At 45.1% G+C, this 15,193-nt stretch overlaps 1 protein-coding gene across 2 annotated transcripts in view; it reads right to left on the bottom strand.

Moving 5' to 3' along the window:
* XKR9 (XK related 9) overlaps positions 1-15,193 on the bottom strand; it is a 240,102-nt gene that overhangs the window by 85,282 nt on the left and 139,627 nt on the right. The gene's annotated exons all lie outside the window — the stretch shown is intronic.

Here is a 15,193-nt window from a genome sequence, read left to right as displayed (position 1 = left end):
ATTCCACTCCACCATCCAGGAAGGGGAAGGATCCCACTCCACCAGCCAGGAAGGAGAAGGATCTCACTCCACCAGCCAAGAAGGGGGTGGATCTCACTCCACCAGCCAGGAAAGGGAAGAAGCACTCACCTCCAGCTAGGAAAGGGAAGAAGCCCTCACCTCTAGCTGAGACACAGTATCCCTCACCTCCAACAGAGGTTGCCCAGGAGGCCCCTTCCCCTGCTGAGACACAGCAGCCCTCACCTCCTGCAGAGGCTGGCAGGGTACCAACACCACCAGTAGGCATGGGGCACTCATCCCCTGCTGAAACACAGCAGCCCTCGCCTCCATCAGAGGCTGCCCAGGACGCACCTTCCCCAGCTGAGAGATAGCAGCCCTCACCTCCTTCAGAGGCTGCCCAGGAGGCACCCTCCCCCAGCTAAGACACAGCAGCCCTCACCTCCAGCAGAGGCTGGCAGGGTACCAATGCCAACGCCATCACCATTGGTCACGGAGCCCTCACACCCAGCTGAGACAATGTAGCCCTCACCTCCAGCAGAGGGCATGTAGGCCACCCTGCAGGGACTGCTTACACAAGAAGCCCCCTCCAGAACCAGTGGGCAAGTTCCCCACCTGAGAGACTGTGGTCTTGCACTCCTCAGCAATGAATAATGGGCCTGGAGATCCCTCCAGAACCAGTGGGCAAATACCCCACCTCAGAGACTGTGACCTTGCACTCCCCAGCAATGAATAATGGACATTGAGCCCCCTCCGGAACCAGTGGGCAAATACCCACCTGAGAAACTGTGACCTCGCACTCCCCAGCAAAGGATAATGGGCATGGAGCCCCCTCCAGAACCAGTAGGCAAATACCCCACTTGAGAGACTGTGACCTTGCACTCCCCAGCCAAGGATAATGGGCATGGAGCCCCTCCAGAACCAGTGGGCAAGTTCCCGACTTCAGATAAGGTGCCCCCCACTCCCTCCCCCCTGAGGTGCCTGCCCACTTCCAAAATAATGGCCCTGCACAGTTCTGTGCGGATGTTGTCAGGAAACAAGTTGGGCCTTGGACTGTGCCCTGTGGCCCCTTTGACCTTGGACTGGGCATTGTCCCTTTCTGTACAATTGTACATATCCCTTTGTTATCCAATTGGTTCATATGGTGACTGTTCCCATTCAATACATTCTCAGTACTGCCTTACTGTCGTCCTTGCATTATTATGACGTGTGTCCTGTGACATTGTTTTTCCTCTGCAGCTGGTTGTGTGTATGGTGTGTGTATGAATGGTGTATGTTGTTCGTGTGTGTCACTCATCCTTTCCTCCCTCCCTCCCTTGTGTGCTAGGCGGCTGTACTCACCGTTGTCGTCTTCGTCGGCGTTGGTGTTCCAGGTGGAGCATGGCATAGAACAGCATTGGGAAGACTTGAAGTTCTGGTTCCATGGCGGCGTTGATCTTCTCTGTGTTTCTGTTGGTGAGTCTTTGGTCTTCTGTGATGTGTTTCTGCCAGGCTTTTGATGGAATTGGTACCGCCCCAGAAATCGTGGTGGATTGCAGTGTCATGATATGGTGGGTGGTACTTTGTCTTCCCCCTGGCTATTGGTGGCTACCGCCGTGGTGCCTAGTGTTACCGCCCTGGCGGATGGTGTGGTACATTGGATGTCTATGGGAGTTCTCACCGCCATGGTTTTAATTTGGCGGTAGTTACTGCCAGCCTGTAGGCGGTATTACCAGCACTTTAACAGTTACAGCCAATGTCATAATGACCACCCATGTCTTAGTAAGTTAACCCCTTCCGGAGATGAGACGCTTTTAATCTCTGTAATGCAAGGTAATGAAGCGGACCTGTGAAGATTGACTGAATTGATGAGGAAAAAAGTCCCACTATCCTGGCCAATTGGAGGAGGGATATCCTTTCCCTTCTGAGAACCTTCTTGAGTTCTTTACAAATCTTGAAAAGTTTAGATAATGGAAGGCTGAGTGATGCGAAATACAATCTGTTGGGTTGGAATTAATTCCTACTTCGATTTGTGGATCACAAAGCTGAGATTTTGAAGGAGCGCAATAGTTGTGTTCAGATTGAATCTGAACTGAACTAGGGATTGATCCATTAGGAGAATTTTGTCCAGATAAATAATCATCCGTATTTCCCTGATATGAAGGAATTATACTACAGGACGCAGGACTTTGGTGAAAGACCAAGGAGCTGAGGATAGATTGAAAGGGAGAGCTTTGAATTATATTTTTGCCCTTTCCATGCAAACTGAAGAAATCTCCGGTGAGGAGGAAAAGGGAACTAAAAGACATGCATTTTTTAGATCCAATCTGATCATCCAATCTTTCAGGAGTAGGATGTCTCTCAATAGATGAATACCTTCCATCTTGAAATGACGATAAATTATCCACTCGTTGAACTTTTTCAAGTTTATGATAAGGAGAAAGCCCTTGTCTTTTTCCTCTACTAGAAATAGATTGGTCAAAAAGTGGTGTCCAGCTCCGAAAATCTAGTCATATCTCTGATCTCAGTACAAAACGCTTGTGGTGCACAGTAAGGCGTTCTGCCCCCTTCTTAACACTAATCACTACTCCTCCCTGTAAAGAGAAAACTGGCACTCTAACTCGAGAATAGTGTAGTTTATTCAGCAGTTTTCACCTCAGAACGTGTTTGGACTGTGTAATCAGCCTTTATCAACTGAGCAAGAGCACCACATTCAAATTCAAATTAATGCTTTGCAGGTGTGTCAATTCAACTAACATAGTAAAAATACTTTCTTTAAATATCTGGTTACTGTGCATTCAATATTCACAGTAAACACAGACCGGCACTCTCCAATATTTTATGCAGTCCTCCAAAGTAGGAACTTTGGAAGACTGCATAAAATATTGGAGAGTGCTGGTTGATAAAGGCTGATTACACAGCCGAAACGAGTTCTGAGGTGAGAGCTGCTGAATAAAGGACACTAGCAGTGATTTATATGTATATATATATATTTATATAAATCACTTTTTGTTTGACTCAAGGTGGCTTCAGGTGTGCCATACTTTTGTCATAAGTCCGACTGTTAGCACTCTAGGTGTTTTTTAGAACACTCTGGGAAGCAGCAGTAGGACACAAGGGAATCAAATGACAGCCTGCTCCTGTTGGAAGAACTTTTTTACTGAGAATGTCAGACTTCATGCTCATAAGAAAGGTAATGTGAATTTACAGAAAGTATAGGAAAATCATGAGAAAATAGTTTTCTCTCAAACATGATTCTTGAAATCCCAGCAGGGTGAAATCACCATAGAACACAGTACAATTCCTAAAATTAGTATGGTACCATCAACAAATAATTGTAACTAAAATTTGTTATCACCCTTTATATGTCCTCCTTTTTGTGACCCTCAAAACCTGCCATTCTCTATAATGCATTTCAATGGGGTGCTGCCACGTATATTGGTCCCAAGATGGCTGCCAGCACTTCCTGTTAAAGGTGCTGACAGCCAATCAGATCTCACCATGAGATCTGAGCTTAGGCTCCTTCCCAGATATACAAATTGGATTTCCATTCATTTCTCCTAAGCTACTGAACGGATTTACACCAAATTTTAAAAAAGCAGTCTGTGGAACAAAATCTAGATTTCTGCCAAATTTAATTCAATCCAGTGGTTCGGGCTACAGCCGTGTTCAAAACTCCTATAGGAATTAACATGGGAAACACACTTTTTTGACCTCCTCCCCCCCTTTTTCAGACCCTGCATGACAAACCACCCCGAATCTTTCCATGCGCAACAAGGATCACTGGCACACTTTTTTGGGAAAATTTCCGGAAGATTTGTCAAACAATGCAAAAGATAAAGACAAGTCAAAAAAAATTTTTCCTATGAAAACATGGTCCTAACTATAACTACATACTGGCGACCGCCAGTAGGTAATAAATAGATAGATATGTGTATCTGTATACATATTAGGACTGGGCGGAGTTCACGGAGTTCGACTCCAGGGAATTCCGCTGAGTTGATTAAAAACTCTGAGGAATTGTGCAGAGGCAGAGTTCCGTGACCCGCAGAGTCATGAATGCGCCCGATCTCGGAAGCACTAAGCAGAGTTGGGCCCAGGTCCAACCCTGCTTAGTGCATCCGAGATTGGGTGCATTCAGGAGAGGGCCGCAGGCAGTAAAAGCTGTTGTTTCAGGCCTCTTGTGCAAAAACCTGTCCCACGTGCACTGCACACGGGGCAGGCCAGTGCACAAGAAGCCTTAAACTGCAGCTTTTTTTCGCCTTGTTTGTGCATCAGTGTGCACAAACAACAAAAGAAAAAGAAAATAGGAGACAAGGACTTACCTGGATCCTCGTCGTCCTCGTCATACTTCTCCCAGAGGCCTGTCTCTCTCTCTCTGCCTCCCTCTGCCCCCTGCTCCCCTGCTGGCAGACGGAGGCCTGGCCCTCTCTGGATCCGTTGCCAGTGCACATTGTAGCTCATAATTGTGCTGCAGTGCGCACCAGGTGAGTTCTGCTCCACTGGCTGAGTTAGTGAAGGTTTTGGTGAGCTAGTACCTAACTACAATGTCCCTGTAACCTTTATTTTTTCAATTAACTTCTAAGGTTTATTTATTGTAAAGTAAGTTTAATGACATGCTAATCCAGCTGCAGCAAAGCCTTCAGCAGTGCGCTGCGATGAGTAGCCACAGGGCCTGGCCTGCAGCCAGGTCATAGGGCCAACACTTTATAATTACCTGACCCACGCCATGCACAGCCTTTGGCCATGCACAATGGGGGTTGGCGGCAGGGCATGCTGGGCATGCTGGAGGCCAGGTCCTGCAGCCTACCCTACTGCACTTATGGAGTACGTCTTCCATTAATGGAGATGTGATGATCCTGTGTATCAAAAAGTGTCTGCATAAACCTGTGAGAAGGAGGGAAAGGCACGCAGCAGGGATGCACAAAATGGGACTGATGGTGAAAAGGAAGAAGTGTAAAGGAAGGAAAGGTACAAGATGGGACTGATGGTGAAAAGGAAGAAGTGAAAAGGAAGAAAAGGCATGCAGAAGGCACTCATAAAATGGGGGTGAGAGAAAGAATAAAGCAGTAAGGAGTGAAAGGCAACCAAGAGGCAGTACAAAACGGGGCAGAAAGCAAGAAGAAAGCAGTGAGAAGGTGGGAAAGTCAAGGAACAAGCATGCATAATACAGGGTTGAGAAGAAGGGGAAAGCAGTGAGAAGAAGGGAAAGGCATGCAATAAGCATGCATAAAACGGGGCTGAGAGTGAGGGGGAAGTAGTGCGCAGGGAAAGGCAAGTGCTTGCGAATTTAGGGGGTCATTTTGATTCGGCGGTCTTTTTTAAAGACCACCGTGCAGAAGACCGCCATTGGTGGCGGTTTGCTGCTCGGCCTATTATGACCGTTGGCAGCTCTCCGTCCTTTTACGGATGGAGAGCCACCAACAGCCATACTGGCGGGAGGCGGGGAAGTGGAGGTTGCTCCACTGCCACGCCAACAGAACACCTCCCAGCGAATCACGTCCTGTGATTCACCGTGGCGGTGTTCTGTTGGCAGTGTGGTGTCGGCGGAGCTGCCCCTATGGCTCCCGTCCCCTCCCGGAGGATCGTTGGACCAGGTAAGTTGATCGTCCGTGAGGGGAGGGGGGTGGGGGTGTTGTGTGTTGTGATGGGTGCATGGGGGTGTGTGTGTGTGTATGTAGAGGGGGTGTGTGAGTGTGTGTATGCCTGCGGGGTGTTGCGTGTATGTCTGTGGGTATGTCTGTATGGATGTGTGCGTGTATGTTTGAATGTGGGTGTGCGTGTGTGGATGTAGGCATGTATGTCGGCGTGTGTGCATGTAAGTATGTAGGTGGTGCGGGTATGGGTGAAGTGATGTTGGGGGTCGGGGTGGGGAGGGGGGCCCTGCCACCTTTGGGGGGTGGCAGGGGTGGTGGGGGGTTAGGGGAAGGAGTCGGGTGGGGGTGAGGGGTGGGGGAGACCCCTATCAGTGCCAGGGAAGGAATTTCCTGGCACTGATAGTGCTTACCACCATGGATTTCATGGCGGTTCAAACCGCTGGAAATCCACGGCGGTAAGCCGGGTCCAAATACCACCGGCGGTATAGTGACGGCCGCCGGGCAGGAGACCTAGGTCTCCAGCCCGGCGGGCGGAACGGAGAACTGGCGGATGACCATGGCGGTAACCGCCATGGTCATAATTCCACAAAGTAAGACCGCCAGCCTGTTGGCGGTCTTACCGCCGGTTCTCCCCCTTCCGCCAGGGTTGTAATAACCCCCTTAGTAAGGTATTTATTATCATGGGAGATATGTTGGAAGGTGATTCATGCCAATAATATGTATCAGGTGGGTTGTCTAGAACATTTTAGTGTTGTGAAGTATTAGTATATATTATATTGCTGTGAAATGTTTAAGGTTAAAAAATATTGAATTGAGGAGTTTATTTAGTGGTGTGCTCAGTGTATTTTCTTTTTATTATTTGCAAATTCATCACAAAATGTTATGTCACGTATATTCCCATGTCACAAATATTCATGAATTTGGCATGTTTTTCAAAAAGCGTAAAATATATATTTATATATATATATATATATATATATATATATATATATATATATATACATCTTGTAGTTAATGTTTGAGGTCAGTATTTTACTAAGAAAAATGTATAAACTTGTATTTCTGTAGGAAATTTTATTGTTGAACACTTTTATTTCTAATCCCGTATTCGCAATGACACCATTATTTAACAACAACATTGTCGCTCACAGATATCACATGACTGTGCAAGATGTGCAAGAAAGAGATCCAATTGGACAAGACACTTTTCAGTTAACTTTAAAGGAAGCCCACATCCAGTTTTCTCTTTTGCACAGAACCAGTGCTGATAATGAAGGATTATTGCTAGATCTTCTGTATTTTGCATTGTTACTACTCCCTTTTGATTTTTGTTGTTTAAATTCTTACATAAAATGGTATATGAAGGGGATAAGGCCCAGGAGCCAAGCCCTCAGGATGGAAGCTCTTCTGATGAAGAATCTCCTGCCAAGAGACAGTCCATCAATTGGAATTATTTGACCATCCCCTCGAGGAAAAAAGAAAGTTGCAAAGAATGTCAAGTGCTCATTATACAAGGCATTTCTTTCTAGGGGCACTTCACAAAAATATTCTTGTGGGACAACAAGCATGTTGTCTCATTTGAAAACCTACCATCAAAGGCAACTGTCACGACCACAGAGAGAGAAGAGCTGGTGAAGCATCAACCTCTACTGCAACAACACCTACCGCACCAGAGCGAATTCCTAGCGAATTGGAGACACATCTGCATAAAACATCTCCAGATATGAGGCGAGTAGAATCTTTTTGTTTGGAATGTAAGAAGGTACTCACTGTAGGTGAGCATTCTGTTGCCGTGCTGTTGGAAGCAGCGAAAAATCATAAATGTTATTTTTTTTATTCATACCTCTTGTTACCATGTTTTGGATTCTCCTGAAAATGTTTTGTTTCTAGTTACCATTTTATTTACGAAAAATAACAAAATAATATATACATTTAAAACAATTAAAAAAACAGTTCCGAAAAAAAGAAGAAAAAAAAATGGTTCTCGTTAGAAACACTTTTTTGGGTTAAAAAAAGATAAACTGTATGTGCGCATGTATAAGGAAGAGAGACTGTATGAGTGAGATTGTGGGTGGGTGGTTGCCTGTATGAGTGAATGATGGGGTGTGTGAGTTTCTGTATAAATGAGTGTGTGTGTGTATGTGTGTGTGTGTGTATGTGTGTGTGTATGTTTGTGTGTGTCTGTATCAGTGAGTTAGTGCTTTTTTCCTCTGCCTGTATGACTGAGTGAGTGGAAGTGTGTCCGCCTGTATGTGTGAGTGACTGGGTATGTAAATGGCCCTACGAGTGAGTAACTGTCTGTGTTGCTGCATGATTAAGTGAGTGGCTGTGTGACTAGGTGTATGAGTAAATGAACTGAGGTATGTGGAGTTGCATGAGTGACATTGTGGGTGTGTGAGTGGCTGTTTTAGTGGTTGTATCAGTGAGTGATACAGTGGCTGCATAGTTACAAGACTAAGCGGATGGGAGTGTGAGTGCCTGTATATGTGAGTCACAGTGTGTGCTAATTGTATGAGTGAATGACTCGATGTGTGCCTGGTTGTACGACTGACTTAGTGGGAGTGGCTATATGAGTAAGTGAGTGGAAGTGTGAATGGATGTATGGGTGAGTGACTCTGTATATAACTTATTGCATAAGTGAGTGTCTGGGAGTATCAGTGGCTGTATGGATTAGTGACTGGGTGTGTGAGTTCCTCTATGAGTGCCTAACTGGGTGTGTGAGCTGTTGTATGAGTGAGTGACTGGATTGGTGAGTGGTTGTATGAGTGAGTGAGTGGGAGTATAAGTGGCTGTATGAGTGAGTGAGTAGAAGTGTGAGTGGCTGTGTGGGTAAGTGACTGGGTGTGTGGGTTCCTGTATGAGTGAGTGACTAGGTATGAAAGTGCCTCTATGAGTGAGTGAGTGACTGGGTGAGTGTATAAGTGAGTGACTTGTGTGTCTGGCCGTATGGGTGCGTGACTGGGTGTGAGTGGCTGTATAGGTGAGTGGCTCGGTGTAATAGTGCTTATATGAGTGAGTGAGTGAGTGAGAGTTTGTGTAAGTGACTGATTGGGTGTGTGATTGACTGTTAGGGTTAGTGATTGGGCTGTAAGTGTAAGTGTGAGTGACTGGGTGTGTGAGTGAGTGACTAGGTGTGTGAGTGACTGTATGGTTGTGTGACTGGGAGTGTCAGTGGTTATGTGAGTGAGTGACTAGTAGTGTGACTGGCTGTATGAGTGAGTGACTAGCTGTGTGAGTAACTGTACGTCTGAGCAACTGGGGGCGTGAACTGCTCTATGAGTGACCAACTTGGGGAGTCAGCAGCAGTATGGGTGCCTGGGTGAGTGAATTGCTGTATGAGTGAGTGACTTGGGGCGTGAGTGGTTGTATGAGTGACTGACTGAGTGTGAGTGACTGTATGGGTGAGTGACTGGGTGTGTGCATTACTGTACAAGTGAGTGACTATTTGTATAAGTGGCTGTGTGAGTGACCGACTTGCGGTGTAAGCCGCTGTATGAGTGACTGACTGGAAGTGTGAGTGGCTGTATTCGTGAGTGAATGGGTGTGTATGTCACTGGATGAGGGAGTCAGTGGGAGCGTGAGTGGCTCTCTGGGTGTGTGACTGGGTGTGTGACTGTCCGTATGGGTGAGTTACTGGAAATGTGTATTCATGCATGAGTGACCAACTGGGGGCTTGAGCAGCTGTATGGGTGAGTGAATGGGAGTATGAGTAGCTGTATGTGAGATTAAGTGGCTATGTTGGGGTGTGAGTGAGTGAGTGAGTGAGTGAGTGAATGGTTGTATAAGTGACTGGTGGTGTGAGTAGCTGTATGGGTGGCTGAGTAGATGCACAACTGCCTGCATGAGTGAGTGACTGGGAGTATGAGTAGGTGTATGCATGACTGAGTGGAAGTGTGTGTGGCTGTACGGGTGAGAGAGTGGGATGGTGAGTGGGTATATCGGTGAGTGAGTTGAAGTGGAAGTGGCTGTATGTGTGAGTGACTGGGTGTATGATCTGTTGTATGACTGAGTGACTGAATTTGTGACCGGATGTATAAGTGACTGAGTGGGAGTGTAAGTGACTGAATGAGTGAGTGAATGTGTGGAAGTGTGAGGGGCTGTACAGGTGAATGACTGGGTGTGTGAGTTCCTGTATGAGTGAGTGACTGGGTGTAAGTGCCTGTGTGGGTGAGTAACTGGCTTGGTGAGTGTCTCTATATGTGAGTGCCTAGGTGTGTGAGTGGCTGTATAAGTGAGTGACTGTGTGTTAGTGCTTATATGAGTGAGTGAGTAGGTGGCTGAGACCTTGTATAAGTGAGTGACTGGGTGTGGGGCTGACAGTTTGGGTTAGTGATTGGGGTGGCTGTGTGCGAGTGACTGGTAGTGTGACTGGCTGTATGAGTGAGTGACTAGCTGTGTGAGTAGCTGTATGACTGAACGAGTCGGGCATGAGCTTCTCTATGGGTGATCGACTTGGACCATAAGCAGATGTATGGGTGACTGAGAGTGTGAGCGACTATATGAGTGTGTGACTGGGTGCATAAATTGCTGTGTGAGTAAGGGACTGTGTGAGTGGCTGAGTGAGTGACTTGGGGTGAAAGTGGGTGTATGACTGACTGACTGGGCGTGTGAGTGACAGTATGGGTGAGTGAGCGGTGTGTGAATTGCTGTAAGAGTGAGTGACTATTTGTGAGAGTGGCTGTGTGAGTGACCGCCTTATGGTGTAAGCTTGTGTATGAGTGACTTACTGGGAGTGTGAGTGACTGTATGAGCGAGTGGGTGTGTAAGTGGCTGGATGGGGGAGTCAGTGGGAGTGGGAGAGGCTCTATGGGTGAGTGACTGGGTGTGTGAGTGTCTATATGGGTGAGTTACTGGGAGTGTGAATGCCTGACTGACTTAGGGGGTGGGCAGTAGAGTGTGGAAAAAGCAGTGAGAAGATGGTAAAGGTGTGCAGCAAGCATGCACAAAACAGGGCTGAGAGTGAAGAGAAACTAGTGAGAAGGAGGGGATGGCACACAGTAGTAATGCACAAAATGGGGCTGGGAGAGACGAGAAAGCAGGAACAAGGAGGGAAGGGTATGCAGCAGACATGCACAAAACGAGGCTAAGAGAGAGACAAAAATAGAGAGAAGGGAAAGGCGTGCAGTAGGCATGCACAAAATGGGAATGAAAATGAGGAGAAAGCAGTGAGAAGGAGGGAAAGGCACACAGTAGGCACGCACAATACGGGGCTGAGAACAAGGAGAAAATTGTGAGAAGGAGGAAAAGGCAAGCAGTACGTAGGCAGAAAATGTATATGCTTTCTATCTGTGGCACTTATTTATACATTGGATAGATGTACAAAGTTGTTTTTGAGCTGTGAACATAAGGAATCTAGTGATCGACTTGGGGTGTGAGCGGCTGTATGGGTGACTGATGGGGGTGTGAGTGAGTGAGTTACTGGGTGAGTGAACTGCTGTGTGAGTGAGTGAGTGTGTGAGTGGCTGTGTGATTCAGTGTCTTGGGGCATGAGTGGTTGAATGAATGGATGACTGGGATTGTGAGTGACTATGGGTGAGTGATTGGTTGTGTGAATTTCTGTATGACTGTGTGACTAATTGTGTGAATGGCTGTGTGAGAGACCGTCTTGTGGCATAAGCTTGTGTATTTGTGACTTACTGGGAGTGTGAGTGACTGTATGAGTGAGTGAGGGGGCGTAGGTAGCTGGATGAGGGAGTCAGTGGGAGTGGCTCTATTGGTGAGTGACTGGGTGTGTGAGTTTCTGTATGGGTGAGTTACTGGGAGTGTGAGTGCCTGTGTGACTGACTAACTGGGGCCTGGGCATGAGAGTGAGGAAAAAGCAGCGAGAAGGTGGTAAAAGTGTAAAGCAGGTATGCACAAAACAGGGCTGAGAATGAGGAGAAACTATTGAAAAGGAGGGAACGGCACACAGTTGCTGTGCACAAAATGGGGCTGAGAGAGAGGCGAAAGCAGTGAGAAGGGAAAGGCACTCACTAGGCATGCACAAAACGGGGCTGAGAGTGAGGCGAGAGCAGTGAAAGGGAGGGAAAGGCATGCAATAGGCACGCACAACACGGGGCTGAGAGCAAGGAGGAAACAGTGAGAAGGAGGGAAAGGCAAGCAGCAGTTAGGCACACAATTTATTGATTACTATTTGTGGCATGTATTTATATCTGGATAGATGTATGAAGTTGTTTTTGAGCTGTGAACATAAGGAGTCCAGTGTTCTGCTTACTCTAATATTTTTTTCCAATATTTTTTATTTTTCGCAAATTTGTGGTGTAATGTTACGTTACGTAGGTTCTGGTGTTGCAGATATTCATACATTCAGCGTGTTTTTGACAAAATGTAAATAACAAATATACAGATGTTTGATGTCAGTAGTTTACTAATGAAATACCATAACTGAAATATTTGTAGTTAATTTTATGTTTTATTACATTTTCCGTATTCGCAACAATATCAGCATTCACAGCAACGTCGGCATTCGTGAATATCACATGACTATGAGATAAAGTGATTTCATTGGCAAGGCAGTTCTCAGTATCCTGGAAAGGAAGACCCCACCCCGGTGACTTTTCCTTAGACTTGCAGGGCTGATACCAGAGACTTCTATTGCAGTTTGTGTTTAGAATACATTTTGCAAGTTAGTTTGCTGGTTTTTGTTTTACCATTTCAAAGCATAAAATGGAATCTGGGGGCAATGAGGAGCAGGAGCAACACCTACAGGAAGACACTTCTTCAGAGGATGAACCATCTGCAAAAAAAACTGTCAATTGCTTTGGAGTTTTTTACTATCACCTCTGGGGAGAGAAGAGTGATGCAAAACTTGAAGTGCTCTCTATGGGCCAGATGTACAAACTTTTGTTTTGCTACTCGCAATTTGTTACGTGTTTGCGAATTGCAAATTGCGAACCACAAAACAAAATGTACAACAGTGTTAACTACACTGTTTGTGATTCCCAAATAGGTCGCAAGGGACCTTCTTCATGAATATTCATGAGGCCGGTCACAATTTGAGACCCATTTGTGAATGGCCACACTCATAGGGATGGTGGGCTGCTGGATCAGCAAACCACCATGTCTGTGACAATGTTTTCAATAAAGCAGTTTTTTTTAAGATGCAGCCCATTTTCCTTAGAGGACAATGGGATGCATTTCAAAAATGAAAATGCACTTTTTTCTTTTAAATTTTTCAGAGTAGGCAGTGGGCCATGGGAAAAAACAAATTTTCGCTACCATTCACAAAGGGGAAAGGGTTCCGTGGGGACACCTTTCCGTTTGAGAATGTGTTAACCTCAATTTGAAATTGGTGTTAACTGCAATTGTTTTGCTACCACATTCACGGTCACAAAACAATTATACACCCCCCTGCGCAATTAGGAAGGGAAGCCCTTGGGACGCCCTTTTCTAATAGTGAGTTGCAATCCCTATTTTGTGAGTTGATAACTGAATACCGACTTGCAAAATAGGGACGGTACATTGTACGAGGCCATTTTGCAGTTGCAAACAGCGATTTTCACATTTTGCCACTGCAAAATTGCATTGTACATCTAGCCCTAATAGAGAAAACTCTGTCCAGGGACACTTCTAAAAAAGTACTCATGTACCACCAGCATACTTACACATCTTAAAACCTCTCACAGTAGGAACTTGGGAAGGTCCCAGCAGCAATGGAGTGCAGCTGAACCATCTACATCAAGAGCTGAAATGGTAACACTAGGCAAGCCTATCCCTGCTGAGGTTCAACCACACCTGCCAGAAAACTCTCCAGAGCTGAAGAGGATTGGCACTTTTTGCCTTGATTGCAATGAAGTCCTAACTGTGGGAAACCAGTGAGAAGATGTACTTCTGCAGACAGCCGAAGTCCTACTACTTCAAGTTTGTTATCCCTGTTTTGATTTTTTTTTGTTACTGTTAATGTTTTTTCCCAGTTGCCATTTTATTTTTTCACAAAGATACAAACTTTTACAAAACTTGCAAAAAAACTTAAAAAGTAGCTTCGAAAAAAAGGTTCTTGTTAGAACCACTTTTAATGATTACAAAAAGATAAACTGTGTGTGTATGTATAAGAATGAGTGGTTCTATAAATGAGTGACTTGATGTGTGAGTGACATTATGAATAAGTGATTAGGTGTGTCAGTGGCTGTATGAGTGATTGAGTGGCTGTGTAAGTGAGTGACTGGGTGTAAATAGCTATAGGAGTGTGTGTCTGAGGGTGTAATGTTTTGTATTGGTAAGTGACTGGGTGTTCGATTAAGTCATTGGGTAAGTGACTGAGAGTATGAGGGACTGTAACTGTAAGTAGTTTTATGGGTGAGTGAGTAGTTGTGAGAGTCAGTGTATGGGTCACTGAGTGCCTATGTTAATGCTGTATGACTGACACAGTGACACAGTGGGTGGGTGACTTTATGAGTGACTGGGAGTGTGAGTTGTTTAATGAGTGAGTGACTGGGTGTGTGAGTAGCTGTATGAGTGAGTGACTGAGAACGTGAGTGACCAACTGGGGACATGAATTTATGAGTGAGTGAGAATGTGAGTGACTGTATGGGTGAAGATATATATATTTATAAATATATATATATATACATAGTAGAGAGATAGATACGTATCCTTATTGATATATATATATATATAGAGAGAGAGAGAGAGAGAGAAATATCTATATATGTATATGTATATATATATATAGTAGAGAGACAGAGATAGATACGTATCCTAATTTTTTACAAATCGTTGTGACTTGTGGAAACGGTTCGCAAACTAAAAAACGCAGACAATGTAGATTTTCCTAATAAATTATGACGGAAAGTCTTAATTTTATTAAAGACACGGAGGCGAGTATTATGCATTATCTTTTCTTGTTTACTAAATAGCAGCAGTCAAGAAAACAACAACTCCCATAAGGCCAAACAAAAAGTGGCCAATGGGAGCAAAACAGTAGTTTCAAGAGTCCACCAACGACAGGGCACCAATCCCCTAAATACGTATCTTGACTGTGAACAGCCCTCTTTTCTTGTGCGAGGGTCAAACAGTATGAAGTAAAGGTAGGATAGAACAAATGATGCAAAAGGCCATTACAAAAGCCAGAAAGTCTTGACAAACGTTCAATAACTGGATCTCAGAAGGAGAAAGGATGACATCCGAATGGAGTAGGTGTAGATGAGGTAGAGACATCCAAGGAGGTAAACAAAGGTGGACCGTCAACAAATGACAATTACGTTGAAGTCTGTGACGGAGTAGTTGAAGCTGGAAGGGAGGGAAAACAATGAAACCATTAATTGTTGAGGCGGGATAATACTCGCCTCCGTGTCTTTAATAAAATTAAGACTTTCCGTCATAATTTATTAGGAAAATCTACATTTTATGGCAAGACCAGAGGCTCATATTATGCAAGTTTAAAGCAAATTAACAACATCTAAAGCAACATGATGAATAGGCTTGCAATAAAATACTTTAAATACATTATCATTAGACCAATCAGCCGATTTGAGAATAGCCTCCAGATGAGATCCACCCCAAAAGGCCTTAGAGGCCATAGCGCCTCTGGAGGAATGGGCGCCAAAAACTGAAGTGTCAATACCAGCTAAGGACATAACCCATTCGACCCAACGAGCTAGGGTTGGAGAAGAGACGGGTTT

Source organism: Pleurodeles waltl, chromosome 2_2 (assembly GCF_031143425.1).
Source record: "Pleurodeles waltl isolate 20211129_DDA chromosome 2_2, aPleWal1.hap1.20221129, whole genome shotgun sequence".
Taxonomy (NCBI): domain Eukaryota; kingdom Metazoa; phylum Chordata; class Amphibia; order Caudata; family Salamandridae; genus Pleurodeles; species Pleurodeles waltl.
The sequence above is the reverse complement of the archived record's forward strand: the minus strand, read 5'-3'. Positions and strand labels throughout refer to the sequence as shown.